Source organism: Delphinapterus leucas, chromosome 3 (genome assembly GCF_059928025.1).
Source record: "Delphinapterus leucas isolate spDelLeu-1000000601 "Yukka" chromosome 3, BTC_Dleu_Yukka2, whole genome shotgun sequence".
Taxonomy (NCBI): Eukaryota; Metazoa; Chordata; class Mammalia; order Artiodactyla; family Monodontidae; genus Delphinapterus; species Delphinapterus leucas.
In genome coordinates this window covers 27248946-27266803 of record NC_143131.1, presented here as the reverse complement: position 1 = coordinate 27266803, position 17858 = coordinate 27248946, and positions in this window count along the sequence as shown.

Genomic DNA, 17858 nt, shown 5'->3' with positions numbered 1-17858 from the left:
TATTAGGTGCCAGGAATTACAGTCAGTGCTTTATGAGTTGCCTTTTTTGATTCCTTATGACAACCTTCTAAGGTCAGTATTCACCTCATTTTACAGATGGGGAACAGAAACCTAGAGAGATTAAATAACTTATTCTAGGTAACACAGCCAACAAATGGTTGGATCTGAACCCAGATCCTGCGTGTGACTTGAACTCAATATACTTAATGAGGTTCAATGTATCACATTTGTTTGAAATAGTTGTGGTGACACTTTCTATTCTTGGGTATAAATGTGCCCCAAGTTGCAGTTGGTGAGGCAGCAAGACTGTGGCTTTATGTGGATGTGAATAAGTACATGCAATAGAAGAGGAGGGTAAGGTTTCTGCTGGTCTTCTTTATTTTGCAAAATCTGATCATTTTTTTGGTGAAGCATAAGGCAGACCCATCGTGTCTTAAGACATATTGGAGCCCCTGTCCTGGAGTGACTAGCTCTGAGCAGTGAATCAGAGGAGTTGGAACGCAAGCTCTTTCTACTGATACGATAATATCCAGTTTGTCTCTTAATGTTTCTACTACCCCCAGTACTGGCTGGTGGAATCTTCCTGTCTTTTGCCTGATCCTCACAGCTCAGTCCTTTATTTTTCAAGATTCATTTCACATTTTGCTCATTTGAATATGATGCTTGTTTGAAGTGGAAGGAGAAGGAAGCACAAAGCCTGCCTATCCTTAGTCCCCTCAGCCCCTTGGAGATGCTGCTAGAAAAGGGGGCAGATCTTATAAAATTATATAGCTGTTCAAGGTTAAATTGATTATCTTTCCTCAGAGGGTTTCATTTTAAATAAGTGATGACACACATAAAATTAGACCAAGAAATAGTACAATGTTATATGCTCTTGTATTTTTTTTTTCTTGTTGACATTTTTCATCTGTGACAGTTCATCCATGAGGGTTTTGGATAAGTGCATACAAGTTATATTGTGTGCTTAAAGATAGTAATTTCATTTGTTATTTTTATTTGTGCATTTATTTGCAAATGTTTGCAAGCCTTCATCTAAGTTTTCATTGAAACTTTCTTGAAACAACATTTTTGCAGTGAAAACTGGTAGATTCTTGAAGGGTGACTTGTTTCATGCATATGTGTAGTCAGACTTCAACCCCATCATATGTCACTTCTCTGCTCCTGCACTAAGGACTTCCCATAAAATGAGGCAGTATACAAGGGGAACTTGAATTACCTGCATAAGTATCGCAAGATAGCATTTAACATTCTAGTTTGACTCCTTCATTTCATACTACCTCTTCCTCCCTTTTTCCACCCTCTGCTTGGAGCATCTAGGCTATCCAAAAAGAAAGTGATTATGTGATTATGATGCCAGAGAAAAGTAGTTATGGTGTGTCTTACTAAATCATTTTGGGGCACATATCTTATTCTGATAACATTCAAATGGCCCGTGATTACAAACATACAGAGTTCTTGAAGATTGATGAAACATTAAAAATACAGCATCCTTTTGCATTTCTAAATGAAAATCATTAGACCAGGCTATTAAAAATGGCAAGAGAGTACATAGCTTATTGGATGAAACATTTAAATTCAGATTTTTCTGGTGCAAGTTTTTATGGTGGAAACCATGCGAGAAATATTACTTAGTTCACACCTCCTTTGAATCCTTCTGCATGTTGCTGCCTCTGCAGCATTTTACTAAAAAGTTACAGTGACTTCAGTGAGATTATGTGGTAAACTGAACTCCTCACAGCTTGATCCTTCCCTGACTTTGTATTGAAAACCACTGTTGTTGAGTGGAACACAGGTTGCTAGTTGCTCTGTTGGATCTGGCATTCGACCCAAATGCCTCATGTTTATTCCTTACTGACTAGTGGCTCCATTTGATTGCCCTTCTGATGCATGCCTCTGAATATACACTGGGATGGGAAAATATTTTGGGGTGCAAGATCTAAACAGAGCTTAGTGATCTGGATCTTCCCATAGAGCAAATTTCCTGGTTTGTGGTTCACCCTCTCAGAGTTGAGAGTGATGCAGAGATGTTGATGGGTTTTAGAGGCTGGCCTCTTGGGACATGGCAGCTTGCCATGATGCCATCAGTTTAGACTAATGATTGCACAGAATTCTCATGATGCAGATGGCTACTAACCACAATATTAATATTATTTTGCTTTGTACATTTAGGGAAAAGCTCATTTCACAGTTGCAAAGGAAAACCTCGTTTGGATTTTATAAAGAATGATCTGCAACAGAAATAACATGCTGTCAGGACCTGTTTTATATGCTTTCATTATCAGTGACAAATTGTGATATTAATTCTATAGCAAATTTGTGCTTGGGATTTTAGCATTTCTCTCAGCCATTTCCTTTCTCTGCATAGCTAGCTGTAGAATAAAATGCTCTGAATTTTACCTTGGAGGGATCAACAGCTGGATTTAAATGTTACCTCTGTAATTTGCTTAGAGATACCATTGTTTATAAATGTGAAGAGTGGATGTTCTTTGACAGGATTCGGAATGAATAGAGGTTTGAGGTAATTGCTTAGATAATCCAGGTAGCAGAGACACTTCTGCCTGGATTCCCAATAACATAGCTGAAACAAAAGAAATTTACTTCTGTTTGAATTAGTCAGGTAATCACTTATGCACTCTGCTTTGTGTTGCTGATGACATTCTGGTTTGAGTGTATTGGGAGAGATGGTGGTGACAATTAAGCTCATGTGATGGAATGGCTGTCCTGTGATCTGTGTAATTCAGCCATGGGGTGCCAATCATTATTTTATTTTGATTAGTGTTCTGGACCTTCTATAATGCTATTTTCAGGATAACTTACTAACAAAAGTAACTCAGGAATGCCTAATATTAGGACATGAGGGAATTTAGCATGGCTTTGCCTCAAGCACAAGAATTTTAAAATTTGGAACACGAGAGTGAAATGGAGTACTTGGCAGTGGTATGCAAGTTTTCTGTTCATCTCTCAAACCATCTTGAAGCCTAGCATAGGCAAACACGATTCATTGCGTGCAGTTGTTTTGAATAGAGCAGATGTTTGGAAATGGTTTTTGACCTGCTTGGTGCTTTGACTTTCTTATTTTTGTGAAGTCTTTAAAACATAATATAAAAAAGAAAGGGAAAAGAGCTAACTGCTTTTTGGATCTAGTAAACTAATAAGATAGGACATAAAATCATAAAACGATAGGCAATGGCTAATGAATAAAAGAAGAAAATCACATCTTTTCATGGAAAGGTTTGGAAAGAAGACTAGTAAGGGATGATACTCATATTCCACGTACAAGGTCTGTTTTGAACTCTTGGTAGTTTAGTTCCAAATCCAAAACAAGAAAAGAAAAGGCTTACTCAGTATCCAAGTGACTGTTTCTTAACAAACTATCCTTAATTATATTCGACATGTAGTTTTTGACCACTTAGCAGTTTTGCAGCAATAAATTAGGATAGGAGGTGACATGATTAGATGGAAGTTTAATGATAGTAGACCTGACAGCTAACCTTGAGCAGCAAGAGAACAACCGCCACCACAGAGCAGACACTGAGGGTAATACAACAGAAATACAGTGATGAATCCTCACAAAGATGACTCTACAGTTCAAGAAAAGTTAAATTGTAGTCACTTTCCCTTAGAAAGTTAGTAACGATTTCTTTAAGAAGATGATGAATGACAGTGCAGTAAGGCAAAGTAGGTGTGCATCCATAATTTGAAAAAATCATTTATGTGGAATAGTGGATTCCCAGTGATGCAGTTCATTAGGTGTCTTTGCATTTGAGTTGGGTCATGTCAAATCAAACAGATCCCTGGGTAGTATGATTCAAGAAATACTGGTGTGGGTCAAATATCTGGTATTACTCACTTGGAGATTCATTCCTTTAGGCCTTGAAGGCATTTTATTTTCACAAACCTCCTGTTAAACTTAAAATACCTATAGGTCATAAACTGTACTCTGGTAATCTATGGATATTACATTATTATATACTGTGAGAATTTTATGTAGGATAAGCACTTATTCATTTCTTGAGCTCAAACTATCTCCATACTCTGGATACTGAGGAAAAGACTTGGAAAGCAAACAGCATATTTCAATTCTGTAAAACAGTTACCCAACTTTCATTTTCACCTTCCCAGGGAATAGGTATCTTCTAAGCTTGATGCACTGGAAAATTCCATCCATGGTGCTAGCTGTAGCTGATAAATTGTTTGTTCACTCTTTTTGACTATATGACAAGCTTGCCGAGTAAATGATACTACAATTGCAAAATAAACTGTGCAATTAAATGGCATTTAGTTATATGCAAGGATAACTCAAAGATGATTGGCAATGTTATATAAGTTAGTAAGGGAAATAATAAATGTATGCAATTCCAGTGAGTACATAACTATATGGGCAACCATGCTTCTGGTTATTAGTAACAGGAGAGAAGAGATGGAGACTGCAGAAGGGGTGAAGGAGAAGCTGTGACTGGAACAATTGTGGAAATAAAGCAAACTGTTGGCCAGGTGGCCCACCTTGTTTGGGGAGAGCACCAATGGTGAGCTCTACCAATCTCAGTTCCAAGTTGAAAAACAGTTTGTAGGAGGATTGCTTACTTTTAGGGTAATCATCCATCCTGGATTGCCTGTGATAGGTCCAGTGTATACCTGTTGTACTGGTTGAATTATTATTTTTTTTAACATCTTTATTGGAGTATAATTGCTTTACAATGGTGTGTTAGTTTCTGCTTTCTAACAAAGTGAGTCATCTGTACATATACATATATCCCCATATCTTCTCCCACTTGCATCTCCCTCCCACCCTCCTTATCCCACACCTCTACTTGGTCACAAAGCACTGAGCTGATCTCCCTGGGCTATGCGGCTGCTTCCCCCTAGCTATCTATTTTACATTTGGTAGTGTATATATATCCATGCCACTCTCTCACTTCGTCCCAGCTTACCCTTCCCCCTCCCTGTGTCCTCAAGTCCATTCTCTACGTCTGCGTCTTTATTCCTGTCCTGCCTCTAGGTTCTTCAGAACCATTTTTTTTTTTTTTTTAGATTCCATATATATGTGTTAGCATACGGTATTTGTTTTTCTCTTTCTGACTTACTTCACTCCGTATGACAGCCTCTAGGTCCATCCCCCTCACTACAAACAACTCAGTTTTGTTTCTTTTTAAGACTGAGTAATATTCCATTGTATATATGTGCCACAGCTTCTTTATCCATTCATCTGTCGATGGATACTTAGGTTGCTTCCATGTCCTGGCTAATAGAGCTGCAATGAACATTGTGGTACATGACTCTTTTTGAATTATGGTTTTCTCAGGGTATATGCCCAGTAGTGGGATTGCTGAGTCGTATGGTAGTTCTATTTTTAGTTTTCTAGGGAACCTCCTTACTGTTCTCCATAGTGGCTGTATCAGTTTACATTCCAACCAATAGGGCAAGAGGGTTCCCTTTTCTCCTCCACACCCTCTCCAGCATTTATTATTTGTATATTTTTTTGATGATGGCCATTCTGACTGGTGTGAGATGATACCTCATTGTAGTTTTGATTTGCATTTCTCTAATGATAGGGATGTTGAGCATCCTTTCATGTGTTTGTTGGCAACCTGTATATCTTCTTTGGAGAAATGTCTATTTAGGTCTTCTGGCCACTTTTGGATTGGGTTGTATGTTTTTTTGATATTGAGCTGCATGAGCTGCTTGAAATTTTGGAGATTAATCCTTTGTCAGTTGCTTCATTTGCAAATATTTTCTCCCATTCTGAGGGTTGTCTTTTCATCTTGTTTATGTTTTCCTTTGCTGTGCAAAAGCTTTTAAGTTTCATTAGGTCCCAGTTGTTTATTTTTGGTTTTATTTCCATTTCTCTAGGAGATGGGTCAAAAAGGGTCTTGCTGTGATTTATGTCATAGAGTGTTCTGCCTATATTTTCTTCTAAGAATTTGATAGTGTCTGGCTTTACACTTAGGTCTTTAATCCATTTTAAGTTTATTTTTGTGTATGGTGTTAGGGAGTGTTCTAATTTCATTCTTTTACATGTAGCTGTCCAGTTTTCCCAACACCACTTATTGAAGAGGCTGTCTTTTCTCCATTGTATGTTCTTGCCTCCTTTGTCATAAATTAGGTGACCATCTGTGCGTGGGCTTATCTCTGGGCTTTCTATCCTGTTCCATTGATCTACATTTCTGTTTTTGTGCCAGTACCGTACTGTCTTGATTACTGTAGCTTTGTAGTATAGTCTGCAGTCCGGGAGCCTGATTCCCCCAGCTCTGTTTTTCTTTCTCAAGATTGCTTTGGCTATTCGGGGTCTTTTGTGTTTCCATACAAATTGTGAAATTTTTTATTCTAGTTCTATGAAAAATGCCATTCGTAGTTTGATAGGGATTGCATTGAATCTGTAGATTCCTTTGGGTAGTATAGTCATTTTCACAATGTTGCTTCTTCCAGTCCAAGAACATGGTATATCTCTCCATCTGTTTGTATCACCTTTAATTTCATTCAACAGTGTCTTATAGTTTTCGCATACAGGTCTTTTGTCTCCTTAGGTAGGCTTATTCCTAGGTATTTTATTCTTTTTGTTGCAATGGTAAATGGGAATGTTTCCTTAATTTCTCTTTCAGATTTTTCATCATTAGTATAGGAATGCAAGAGATTTCTGTGCATTAATTTTGTATCCTGCTACTTTATCAAATTCATTGATTAGCTCTAGTAGTTTTCCGGTGGCATCTTTAGGATTCTCTATGTATAGTATGTCATCTGCAAACAGTGACAGCTTTACTTCTTCTTTTCCGATTTGGATTCCTTTTATTTTATTCTTTGATTGCTGTGGCTAAAACTTCCAAAATTATGTTGAATAATAGTGGTGAGAGGGAATAACCTTGTCTTGTTCCTGATCTTAGAGGAAATGGTTTCAGTTTTTCACCATTGAGAACAATGTTGGCTGTGGTTTTGTCATATATGACCTTTATTATGTTGAGGTAAGTTCCCCTATGCCTGCTTTCCGGAGGATTTTTATTGTAAATAGGTGTTGAATTTTGTCGAAAGCTTTTTCTGCATCTATTGAGATGATCATATGGTTTTTCTGCTTCAATTTGTTAATATGGTTTATCACATTGATTGATTTGCATATATTGAAGAATCCTTATAGTCCTGGGATAAACCCCACTTGATCATGGTGTATGATCCTTTTAATGTTATGTTGGATTCAGTTTGCTAGTATTTTGTTGAGGAATTTTACATCTATGTTCATCAGTGATATTGGCCTATAGTTTTCTTTCTTTGTGACATCTTTGTCTGGTTTTGGTATCAGGGTGATGGTGGCCTCGTAGAATGAGTTTGGGAGTGTTCCTCCCTCTGCTATATTTTGGAAGAGTTTGAGAAGGATAGGTGTTAGCTCTTCTCTAAATGTTTGATAGAATTCTCCTGTGAAGCCATCTGGTCCTGGGCTTTTGTTTGTTGGAAGATTTTTAATCACCGTCTCAATTTGAGTGCTTGTGATTGGTCTGTTTATATTTTCTATTTCTTCCTCAGAAGCTTGTGCTTTTCTAAAAATTTGTCCATTTCTTCCAGGTTGTCCATTTTATTGGCATAGAGTTGCTTGTAGTAATCTCTCATGATCCTTTGTATTTCTGCAGTGCCAGTTTTTGCTTCTCCTTTTTCATTTCTAATTTGATTGATTTGAGTCTTCTCCCTTTTTTTCTTGATGAGTCTGGCTAAGGGTTTATCAATTTTGTTTGTCTTCTCAAAGAAACAGCTTTTAGTTTTATTGATCTTTGCTATTATTTCCTTCATTTCTTTTTCATTTATTTCTGATCTGATCTTTAGGATTTCTTTCTTTCTGCTAACTTTGGGGGTATTTTTTGTTCTTCTTTCTCTAATTGCTTTAGGTGTAAGGTTAGGTTGTTTATTTGATATGTTTCTTGTTTCTTGAGGTAGGATTATATTGTTATAAACTTCCTGCTTAGAACTGCTCTTGCTGCATCCCATAGGTTTTGGGTCATTGTGTTTTCATTGTCATTTGTTTCTAGGTATATTTTGATTTCCTCTTTGATTTCTTCAGTGATCTCTTGGTTATTTAGTAGTGTATTGTTTAGCCTCCATGTGTTTGTATTTTTTACAGATTTTTTTCCTCTAATTGATATCTAGTCTCATAGGTCGGAAAAGATACTTGATACAATTTCAATTTTCTTAAATTTACCAAGGCTTGATTTGTGACCCAAGATATGATCTATCCTGGAGAATGTTCGTGACCACTTGTGTAGAAAGTGTATTCTGTTGTTTGTGGATGGAATGTCCTGTAAATATCAATTAAGTCCATCTTGTGTAATGTATCATTTAAAGCTTGTGTTTCCTTATTTATCTTTAGTTTGGATGATCTGTCCATTGGTGAAAGTGGGGTGTTAAAGTCCCCTACTATGATTGTGTTACTGTCGATTTCCCCTTTCATGGCTGTTAGCATTTGCCTTATGTATTGAGGTGCTGCTACATTGGGTGCATAAATATTTACAATTGTTGTGTCTTCTTCTTGAACTGATCCCCTGGTCATTATGTAGTGTCCTTCTTTGTCTCTTCTAATAGTCTTTATTTTAAAGTCTATTTTGTCTGATATGAGAATTGCTACTCCAGCTTTCTTTCATTTCCATTTGCATGGAATGTCTTTTTCCATCCTGTCGCTTTCAGTCTGTATGTGTCCCTAGGTCTGAAGTGAGTCTCTTGTAGACAGCATATATACAGGTCTTGTTTTTGTATCCATTCAGCCAGTCTGTGTCTTTTGGTTGGAGCATTTAATCCATTTACATTTAAGGTAATTATCGATATGTATGTTCCTGTTACCATTTTCTTAATTGTTTTGGGTTTGTTATTGTAGGTCTTTTCCTTCTCTTGTGTTTCCTGCCTAGAGAAGTTCCTTTAGCATTTGTTGTACAGCTGGTTTGGTGGTGCTGAACTCTCTCAGCTTTTGCTTGTCTGTAAAGGTTTTAATTTCTCCGTCAAATCTGAATGAGGTCCTTGCTGGGTACAGTAATCTTGGTTGTAGGTTTTTCCCTTTCATCACTTTAAATATGTCCCGCCGCTCCCTTTTGGCTTGCAGAGTTTCTGCTGAAAGATCAGCTGTTAACCGTATGGGGATTCCCTTGTATGTTATTTGTTCCTTTTCCCTTGTTGCTTTTAATATTTTTTCTTTGTATTTAATTTTTGATAGTTTGATTAACATGTGTCTTGTTGTATTTCTCCTTGGATTTATCCTGTATGGGACTCTGTGCTTCCCTGACTTGATTGACTGTTTCCTTTCCCATTTTAGGGAAGTTTTCAAGTATAATCTCTTCAAATATTTTCTCAGTGCCTTTCTTTTTCTGTTATTCTTCTGGGACCCCTATGTTTTGAATATTGCTACATTTAATGTTTTCCCAGTTGCCTCTGAGACTGTCCTCAATTCTTTTTATTCTTTTTTCTTTATTCTGCTCTGAGGTAGTTATTTCCACTATTTTATCTTCCAGGTCACTTTATCTGTTCTTCTGCCTCAGCTATTCTGCTATTGATTCTTTCTAGAGAATTTTTAATTTCATTTATTGTGTTGTTCATCATTGTTTGTTTGCTCTTTAGTTCTTCTAAGTCCGTGTTAAAAGCTTCTTGTATTTTCTCCTTTGTATTTCCAAGATTTTGGATCATCTTTACTATCATTACTCTGAATTCTTTTTCAGGTAGACGACCTATTTCCTCTTCATTTGCTTGGTCTGGTGGGTTTTTACCTTTCTCCTTCATCTGCTGTGTTTTCTGTGTCTTCTCATTTTGCTTAACTTACCGTGTTTGGGGTCTCCTTTTCGCAGGCTGCAGGTTCTTAGTTCCCACTCTTTTTGGTGTCTGCCCCCACTGGGTAATGTTGGTTCAGTGGTTTGTGTAGGCTTCCTGGTGGAGGGGACTGGTGCCTGTGTCCTGGTGGGTGAGGGTAGATCTTGTCTTTCTGGCGGGCAGGACCACGTCCGGTGGTGTGTTTTGGGGTGTCTGTGACCTTATTATGATATTAGCCAGCCTCTCTACTAATGGGTGGGGTTCTGTTCCTGTCTTGCTAGTTGTTTGGCCTGGAGTGTCCAGCACTGTAGCTTGCTGGTCGTTGAGTGGAGCTGGGTATTAGCGTTGAGATGGAGATTTCTGGGAGAGCTTTCACCATTTGATAGTACGTGGAGCTGGGAGGTCTTTGGTGGACCAGTGTCCTGAAGTCGACTCTCTCACCTCAGAGGCACAGCCCTGACACCTGGCCGGAGCACCAAGACCCTGTCAGCCACATGGCTCAGAAGAAAAGGGAGGGGAAAGAAAAGAAAGAAAGGAGAAAATAATAAAATAAAGTTATTAAAAGAAAAAAAATTGTTAAAAATAAAAAAATTAAAAAGTCATAAAAAAGGAGAAAGAAAGAAAGAAGAGAGCTATCAAACCAATAAACAGATCCACCAATGATAACAAGTGCTAAAATTATACTAAAAACCCCAAAAAACAGAAAACAAAAAAAAGGACAGACAGAACCCTAGGACAAATGGCAAGAGCAAAGCTATACAGACAAAATCCCACAAAGAAGCATATACATACACACTCACAAAAAGAGAAAAAGGAAAAAAAAATATATATCTATATATAAAAAAATAATAGGAAGAGAGCAATGAAATCAGTAAACAAATCTACCAATGATAATAAACTCTAAATACTAAACTAAGATAAACGTAAAACCAGAAACAAATCAGATGCAGAAAGCAAACCCCAAGTCTACAGTTGCTCCCAAGGTCCACTGCCTTAATTTTGGGATATTCATTGTCTATTCGTGTATTCCCGAGATGCAGGTACATCAAGTTGATTGTGGAGATTTAATCCTCTGCTCCTGAGGCTGCTGGGAGAGATTTCCCTTTCTCTTCTTTGTTCGCACAGCTCCTGGGGTTCAGCTTCGGATTTGGCCCCGCTTCTTCTGTGTAGGTTACCGGAGGGCGTCTGTTCTTCGCTCAGACAGGACGGGGTTAAAGGAGCCACTGATTAGGGGGCTCTGGCTCACTCAGTCCATGGGGAGTGAGGGGTACGGATGCGGGGCGAGCCTGCGGCAGCAAAGGCCAGCATGATGTTGCAGCAGCCTGAGGCATGCCGTGTGTTCTTCTGGTGAAGTTGTCCCTGGATCATGGGACCCTGGCAGTGGCGGGCCGCACAGGCTCCCGGGAGGGGAGGTGTGGATAGCGACCTATGCTTGCACACAGGCTTCTTGGTGGCTGCAGCAGCAGCCTTAGTGTTTCACGCCCCTCTCTGGTGTCCGCACTGTTAGACGCACCTTGTGCCCGTCTCTGGAGCTCGTTTAGGTGGTGCTATGAATCCCTTCTCCTCACGCACCCCGAAACAATGGTCTCTTGCCTCTTAGGCAGTTCCAGACCTTTTCCCGGACTCCCTCCTGGCTAGCTGTGGCGCACTAGCCCCTTCAGGCTGTGTTCACGCCTCCAACCCCAGTCCTCTTCCTGGGATCTGACCTCCGAAGCCTGAGCCTCAGCTCCCAGCCCCCACCCGCCCTGGCGGGTGAGCAGACTAGCCTCTCAGGCTGGTGAGTGCTGGTTGGCACCGATCCTCTGTGCGGGAATCTCTCCGCTTTGCCCTCTGCACCCCTGTTGCTGTGCTCTCCTCCATGGCTCCAAAGCTTCCCCCCCGCCCATCCCCCATCTCTGCCAGTGAAGGGACTTCCTAGTGTGTGGAAACTTTTCCTCCTTCACAGCTCCCTCCTAGAGGTGCAGGTCTCATCGCTCTTCTTTTGCCTCTCTTTTTTCATTTTTATTTTGCCCTACCCAGGTACATGGGGAGTTTCTTGCCTTTTGGGAAGTCTGAGGCCTTCTGTCAGCGTTCAGTAGGTGTTCTGTAGGAGTTGTTTCACGTGTAGACGTATTTCTGATGCATTTGTGGGGAGGAAGGTGATCTCCACATCTTCCTCCTCTGCCATCTTGAAGGTCTTCTCTATACTGGTTTAATTATTGATATTGCATTATTTTACTATCAGAAGTGTTCTAGCTTTGACATTAAATAATTGCATGATCACTATACTTAATTTTGAGTGAAACAGAGGAGAAAATACGGAGCCTATTTTAAAACTGATCATTCACAGGTAACCTCTCTTACAATCTCCTATTTCCTTACAAGCGAAATAATAAAAACAAACCTGACAGTCATAAGTCTAGTTTCCTACCTAGTAAAGAAATGACACTAAACCCTACAGCAACTTCAACTTTCTCTTCCTACTACCTTTATGTTTTATGGAGCCACCTATATTCACTGTGAAGTTGATAATAACTAGGCAAAGATGAACATTTCGGATGAGAAATAAACAGTGCTGCACTTCTGAGTTTATATCCAATAGTGTATCAGCCGGGAACTGGAGGGGGAGAAGTGAAGTCCTAAGGTTATGTCCAGAGAAATGTTAATATTCCCAGACTATCAGCCTGCTGTATCTGGCTTGAGTACTGTTCCTCCCTGGGCAGTCCACCCCACATTGCTAGCCAGGGTGGTTATTAGAATGAATTTATTATCCTTTGGTCATCATTAACACTGACTGCAGTGGACAGTAAAGTTTTTACACTCTTTATGAATGGATCTGGAAAGCAGTTTCAGAATTTTTCAAAGTGACTTTTGCGGCCAGTATTCTATATCAGGGACATATCCTTATAAACAAGAACAGCACATCTCTCAACAATCACACAGAGTTGCTTTTAGGGTTTTTCTGGTGTTAAAAATCTTTACTTACTAACGTTATTTTCACTCTCTTATGTAATATTAGTATTCTTTTATCACTGGCTCTTGGAATATGTTGGTGTCCGGCAATTAAGAAGTTTCTGAGTATTGTAGTCACCTAATCAAACCAGGTCTTTTTGTGTTTTGGCATCTGTCCAATATCTTCTTTATCTATGCTTTCTTTTTTTTGTCTTTGCCATGGAGCCACTGTTGAGGAAGAGTTTGAGGATCAAACAGGAGGATTACACAGGGCTTCATACAGGTAGCTAGGAGAAGTAGGACAGGTGCAGGGAGGACATGAAACATGGGGGGAAGTGAAAAGGAAGAACTTGTGATAAGACAGTGGAGTGAAGGGATGCAGTCCTTAGGATCCACAATACTGTGAGGTAGGCATGAAGATGACAGTGGGTTAGCTGGTATTCCAGATATTCGGTAAGCAAGAGGGGAGCATGAACCCTCAGCAGAAGTGACGTGGTGGCCAGGAGCACTGAGGAATGATATAGTATACAACCCTGTATCTAAATTCCAGCATCTCTCTCTAATAGCTGTGTGACTTTTAGCAAGTTTCTCAATGTCTCTCTGCTTTAGTTCCTTCATCTTAAACTGGGGATGGATCCTGCAGTATCCATCTAACAGGGCTGACCTGAGGGTTGTATGAATCAATCTGTGTAAAGAGCTTAGGAAAGTCGCGGGCATGTTATGAGAGCTCAGTAAGTGTTAGCTGTCTAAAAACGCCCGGGCTGTTGGTCTATGGCACGGCCCTCTCCCTGCAGCTGTGTATAGTGTAACCGAACACTGCTGAGCCAGGAAGGACTTAGCTAACAGGACCGGCAGCGACAGAGCCATGTGAACACCGGGGTTATTTCTTGGCAGCACGGTGTGGACTCTCAGCTGATTGGCTTGAATTCACAATTCCCCTCTGGGCCAAAGAAGACAAGAGTGTTGGACGATTACCACATATACTGGGACAATTATGACCTAAAGTCTAGGTATCCCTTGGGGATTATCAATTGGCCCTAAAACAGTGCTCTCCCTTTGATGGTAAGTGCTAGAAAAAAAGCATGTACTCCCCTCCCCTTATTCTCTTTGCCACACTGTAACTGTGTCCTTAGAGATGGTGTTTAGCTCCAGGAAGAGTGTTTTACCCCTTTACAGTCAAGGATAAATCATGCCCTATAACTGGGGTGTCTAAAAATCCCATTTGGTTATTTTCTTAAATGTAAAACATCTTGAGCATCGATTATCCAAGTGTACAAGAGTCTCCGAGTCTCTGATATCAGTGCTTAATAAACTGACCTTTATTGAGTGTATCTATGACTGTGTTAGGAGTACTAGTCTTAGAAGACATGATCCCCGCTTTCAAAGAATGTCTGATCTAGTTGAGAAATAAAACATTAGTGTGCTCTTGATACTAAGCTGCTGGGTGTCATTGCCATTATAGTTTGTAAAAAAATGTCTCGAGCTATTCTTCATGTGTTCTGGTAGCGTAGCCCTTCCTTTCTTACTTGTCTTAATTCACCATTGTAGTAACACAACACCTAACGTTTAGATGCTTTGGCTCCCTTTGCAGTGCTGTAGGTTTCTAATAAACATTGTAAATTAATCATTCCCCGGTTTATTCTTGCCTGAAAAAAGAAAAGACTTTGTTTTCTGTGCTTTTGTGATTTGTCCTGTCCTTACATACCGTTCTGTACCTGAAATTCTTGCTTAAGCTCTATATGCATTACCTTGATTCAGCTGTTAATTTTTTAAACCTTTTTTTAAAAATTTAAATTGAGGTCATCTCTGTAAGGTGCCTGTTACAGTGTCTAGGGCATAAGGAGTGATCAATGAAAGTTAATTCAACTTATTAATACATTTTTTGTTCTTCTGCCTTGCAGTTCTAAATCATTCTTTTCCATCATGTAGCATATTCAAGTTCATTTCCATTTTATGCATTTGTTCTTATTTTGTGGAAGATGGAAACGAAAATGTAAAGCACTAGGATGAGGGCTCTCTCTCTTCTGGGACAGGAACACAGGCATGAGTAGTATATTCTGTGGAGCAGGAGTAAAAACAATAAATGTCCCAAATATACTTCCCATTAAGCAGGTAAAATTATTTCCCTATTTTCATAACTTTGTATTTTATTTATAGTATAAATTCTATGTTCTTTTCAGTAAATACTGAGCAATGGTTACTAAAGACTATTTTTCACGACCCCATGTAACGTGTGCTCCTGATATGCAACCAAAAGCTTTCTTTCAGTTAACTTCCTCACTCCTTTCACGACAGCAACATGGAGCAGTATTTTAGGACCTTGAAAACCTCAGGTTTATACATGGTATTGTTTATTTGTATAGTCTCTAAGCATATTCTTCTTGCACAAAGTAACTTTTGTTTATTTGAACTTAATTTTATAAAAATATGGCACAGCTGAGTTGGATTTTCATAATTCTTTCTCAAATTTGGGCTTTCTTGTCGCTGGCAGATTTTTAAAATATTTTTCTTTCTTTTTATTTTATTTTTGGCTGCGTTGGGTCTTCGTTTCTGCATGCAGGCTTTCTCTAGTTGCGGCGAGCGGGGGCTACTCTTCGTTGTGGTGCACGGGCTTCTCATTGCGTTGGCTTCTCTTGTTGCGGAGCACGGGCTCTAGGCCCGCAGGCTTCAGTAGCTGTGGCACGTGGGCTCAGTAGTTCTGGCTCGCAGGCTCTAGAGTGCAGGCTCAGTAGTTGTGGCACACGTGGTTAGTTGCTCCGCGGCATGTGGAATCTTCCTGGACCAGGGCTCAAACCCATGTCCCCTGCATTCGCAGGTTGATTCTTAACCGCTGCGCCACCAGGGAAGTCCCAGATTGTTCTTTTTCTCTTGAAAGGTTAACTGCATCATATCAGTCATCTCAGAGGGCTCCTTTGAGATGAACTAAGGAAATAATGAACTTGGTTCTACATTTTAAAATTTGTTATAAGACTATGACCATAATGGAGAAAATGCCATCTACTCCCTGGAAGTTTCTGGTGCTAAGGTCTGACTGCACATTGAATTTCATCAGGGTGCTCCTGGCTGGTGGAGGTTGAGGGCCACTTCTCTCTGCATCCTGGACTTAACAAGTTCTGATTCTCTCAGTGTATCCACCTGCCTGCTTTGGATGGTACAGTGACAACTGATACACAGGTGCTTTGGCCATTTCTATTATAACATCTACCGGGGATACAAGAAAACTACTACTTATGATTTCATTTAGAACTTGTACCAAATGGAACAATCTCTTTTAATTTCACCAGCAAATGAAATTAATTCAGAGTTTAAAAATATAAATAATCTGAAGAAGTACTGAAGAAGATAGATGGTAAATATGTCCTCTCTACTTCAGAATTTGCTCTCCACTCAAGATTAAAGTTCAAGATTAAAGATTAAATCTGGCTACCAAAAAAAAAAAAAAATCCAAAAAGCCCCAGAAGATTTTGTTCTTTTCTTTTACCTAGAAGACTGGCTTATCTTCATTTGTGTTGGTTGGCAGTAGAACCCAATGCCCAGAGAGATCAAACACTGGTAGATATTCCTCAGGAATGGTTCAGAAAATTTATTCCATTCCGACTTCATATGTTATTTAGAAGCACAGCCAATATCTAAAATATGTATTTTTTTTTTTTTTTTTTTTTTGCGGTATGCGGGCCTCTCACTGTCGTGGCCTCTCCCGTTGTGGAGCACAGGTTCCAGACGCGCAGGCTCAGCGGCCATGGCTTATGGGCCCAGCAGCTCCGCGGCATGCGGGATCCTCCCGGAACGGGGCACGAACCCGTGTCCCCTGCATCGGCAAGTGGACTCTCAAACACTGTGCCCCCAGGGAAGCCCTAAAATATGTATTCTGCCAGTGCCACACAATGTCTGAGATTCTTCAAGGCTTCTATTATTTTATACAACCACCATCTTTTACTGTCCACTCTGGATGGACAATTAACTGAACTTTTATCTAGGTCTGAAGAAGAGAAAAAAGGCCAGTTATAAAAGCTTTTGTAACTTGGAGCTTTGGGTGTTACAGCCTTCTGTCTTTTGTAAGACAGTCATGGTAAGATTTTTTTAACTCTGGATCCTTTTTTTTTTTTTTCGCTGTGTCCTATTTATGTGAATTAAGCAGTGTAAGGTCCAGGAGAAACTGAGACAGAAAAGTAAGGATTATCTGTGATTTGAGTTTTATAACTGCATATATTAAATCATGTTGCATTCAATAAAACAGATTAGAGTGGGAAGGCAACAGACATAAAAAGTATCTATGCATCCCTTCTGTGTGATTTTTTCCATATCTAAGACATAGACTTGTATTTAAAGGAGAACTTATAAATCATCTTGGAGGCCATTGCATTTAATGCAATGTCTTTATGGGTGACCAGTTGGCATGGCAATGATAGATGGGCTCACATAACTGGGTCTGGTGGTTCAAATGTAGTTCACTTTGGCAGTGACTAAAAGGCTTTATGATCCAGCAATTGCTTAGCGACCTGGATGAAATGAATTGGTCTCTTTCTTAGTGAATAGCTGTCCATGTCACAAGACTAGAATGTAACCGGTACTAATTGTCTCCCTGGTTGATGGTTTCAGAAACAGGGCTAAAGAGGTCATAAGGAAGGGTGACAAAATGCTCTGTCTTTTCACACCATCGCTCATTTACTGAGCTCACTGCACCCAGTCATCCCATTGGCCAGGCAGAGAGGAGGAAACCATTCATTGTCGCAACCTGAGTTAAACTGAGCCTCCCTTAAACGACATGTCTTCAATTCTCGACTATCTCTGTGACAAAACCCTTATGCATACTAAATTTAGTTCAACAAAACAAAAGCAAAAACAAAAGCAAAAACAGTGTTAGAAAAGAAAAATAGTCTTTAAAATGACAGATGTTCTGCTCATTTAGAGCAAAGTCCAGACTTAAAAGATTCATGGAATTAACTTCATAGTTTCTTTATAGTTGTATCCTACTGTGTTAGAGAGTTGACTTAAAATGTACTCTCATCAATGCTTGTCCTTTGGGACCCATTAGAATAGTTTTTACCATTTTTGTCCTATATAAAATGAAGTCTAGAAGAATTTTCCCTGGATGGGAAGAATTAAATTAAAGATGTCAGTCTTTGCTAAATGAATATAAAAATATGATTCAATCCCAAGCA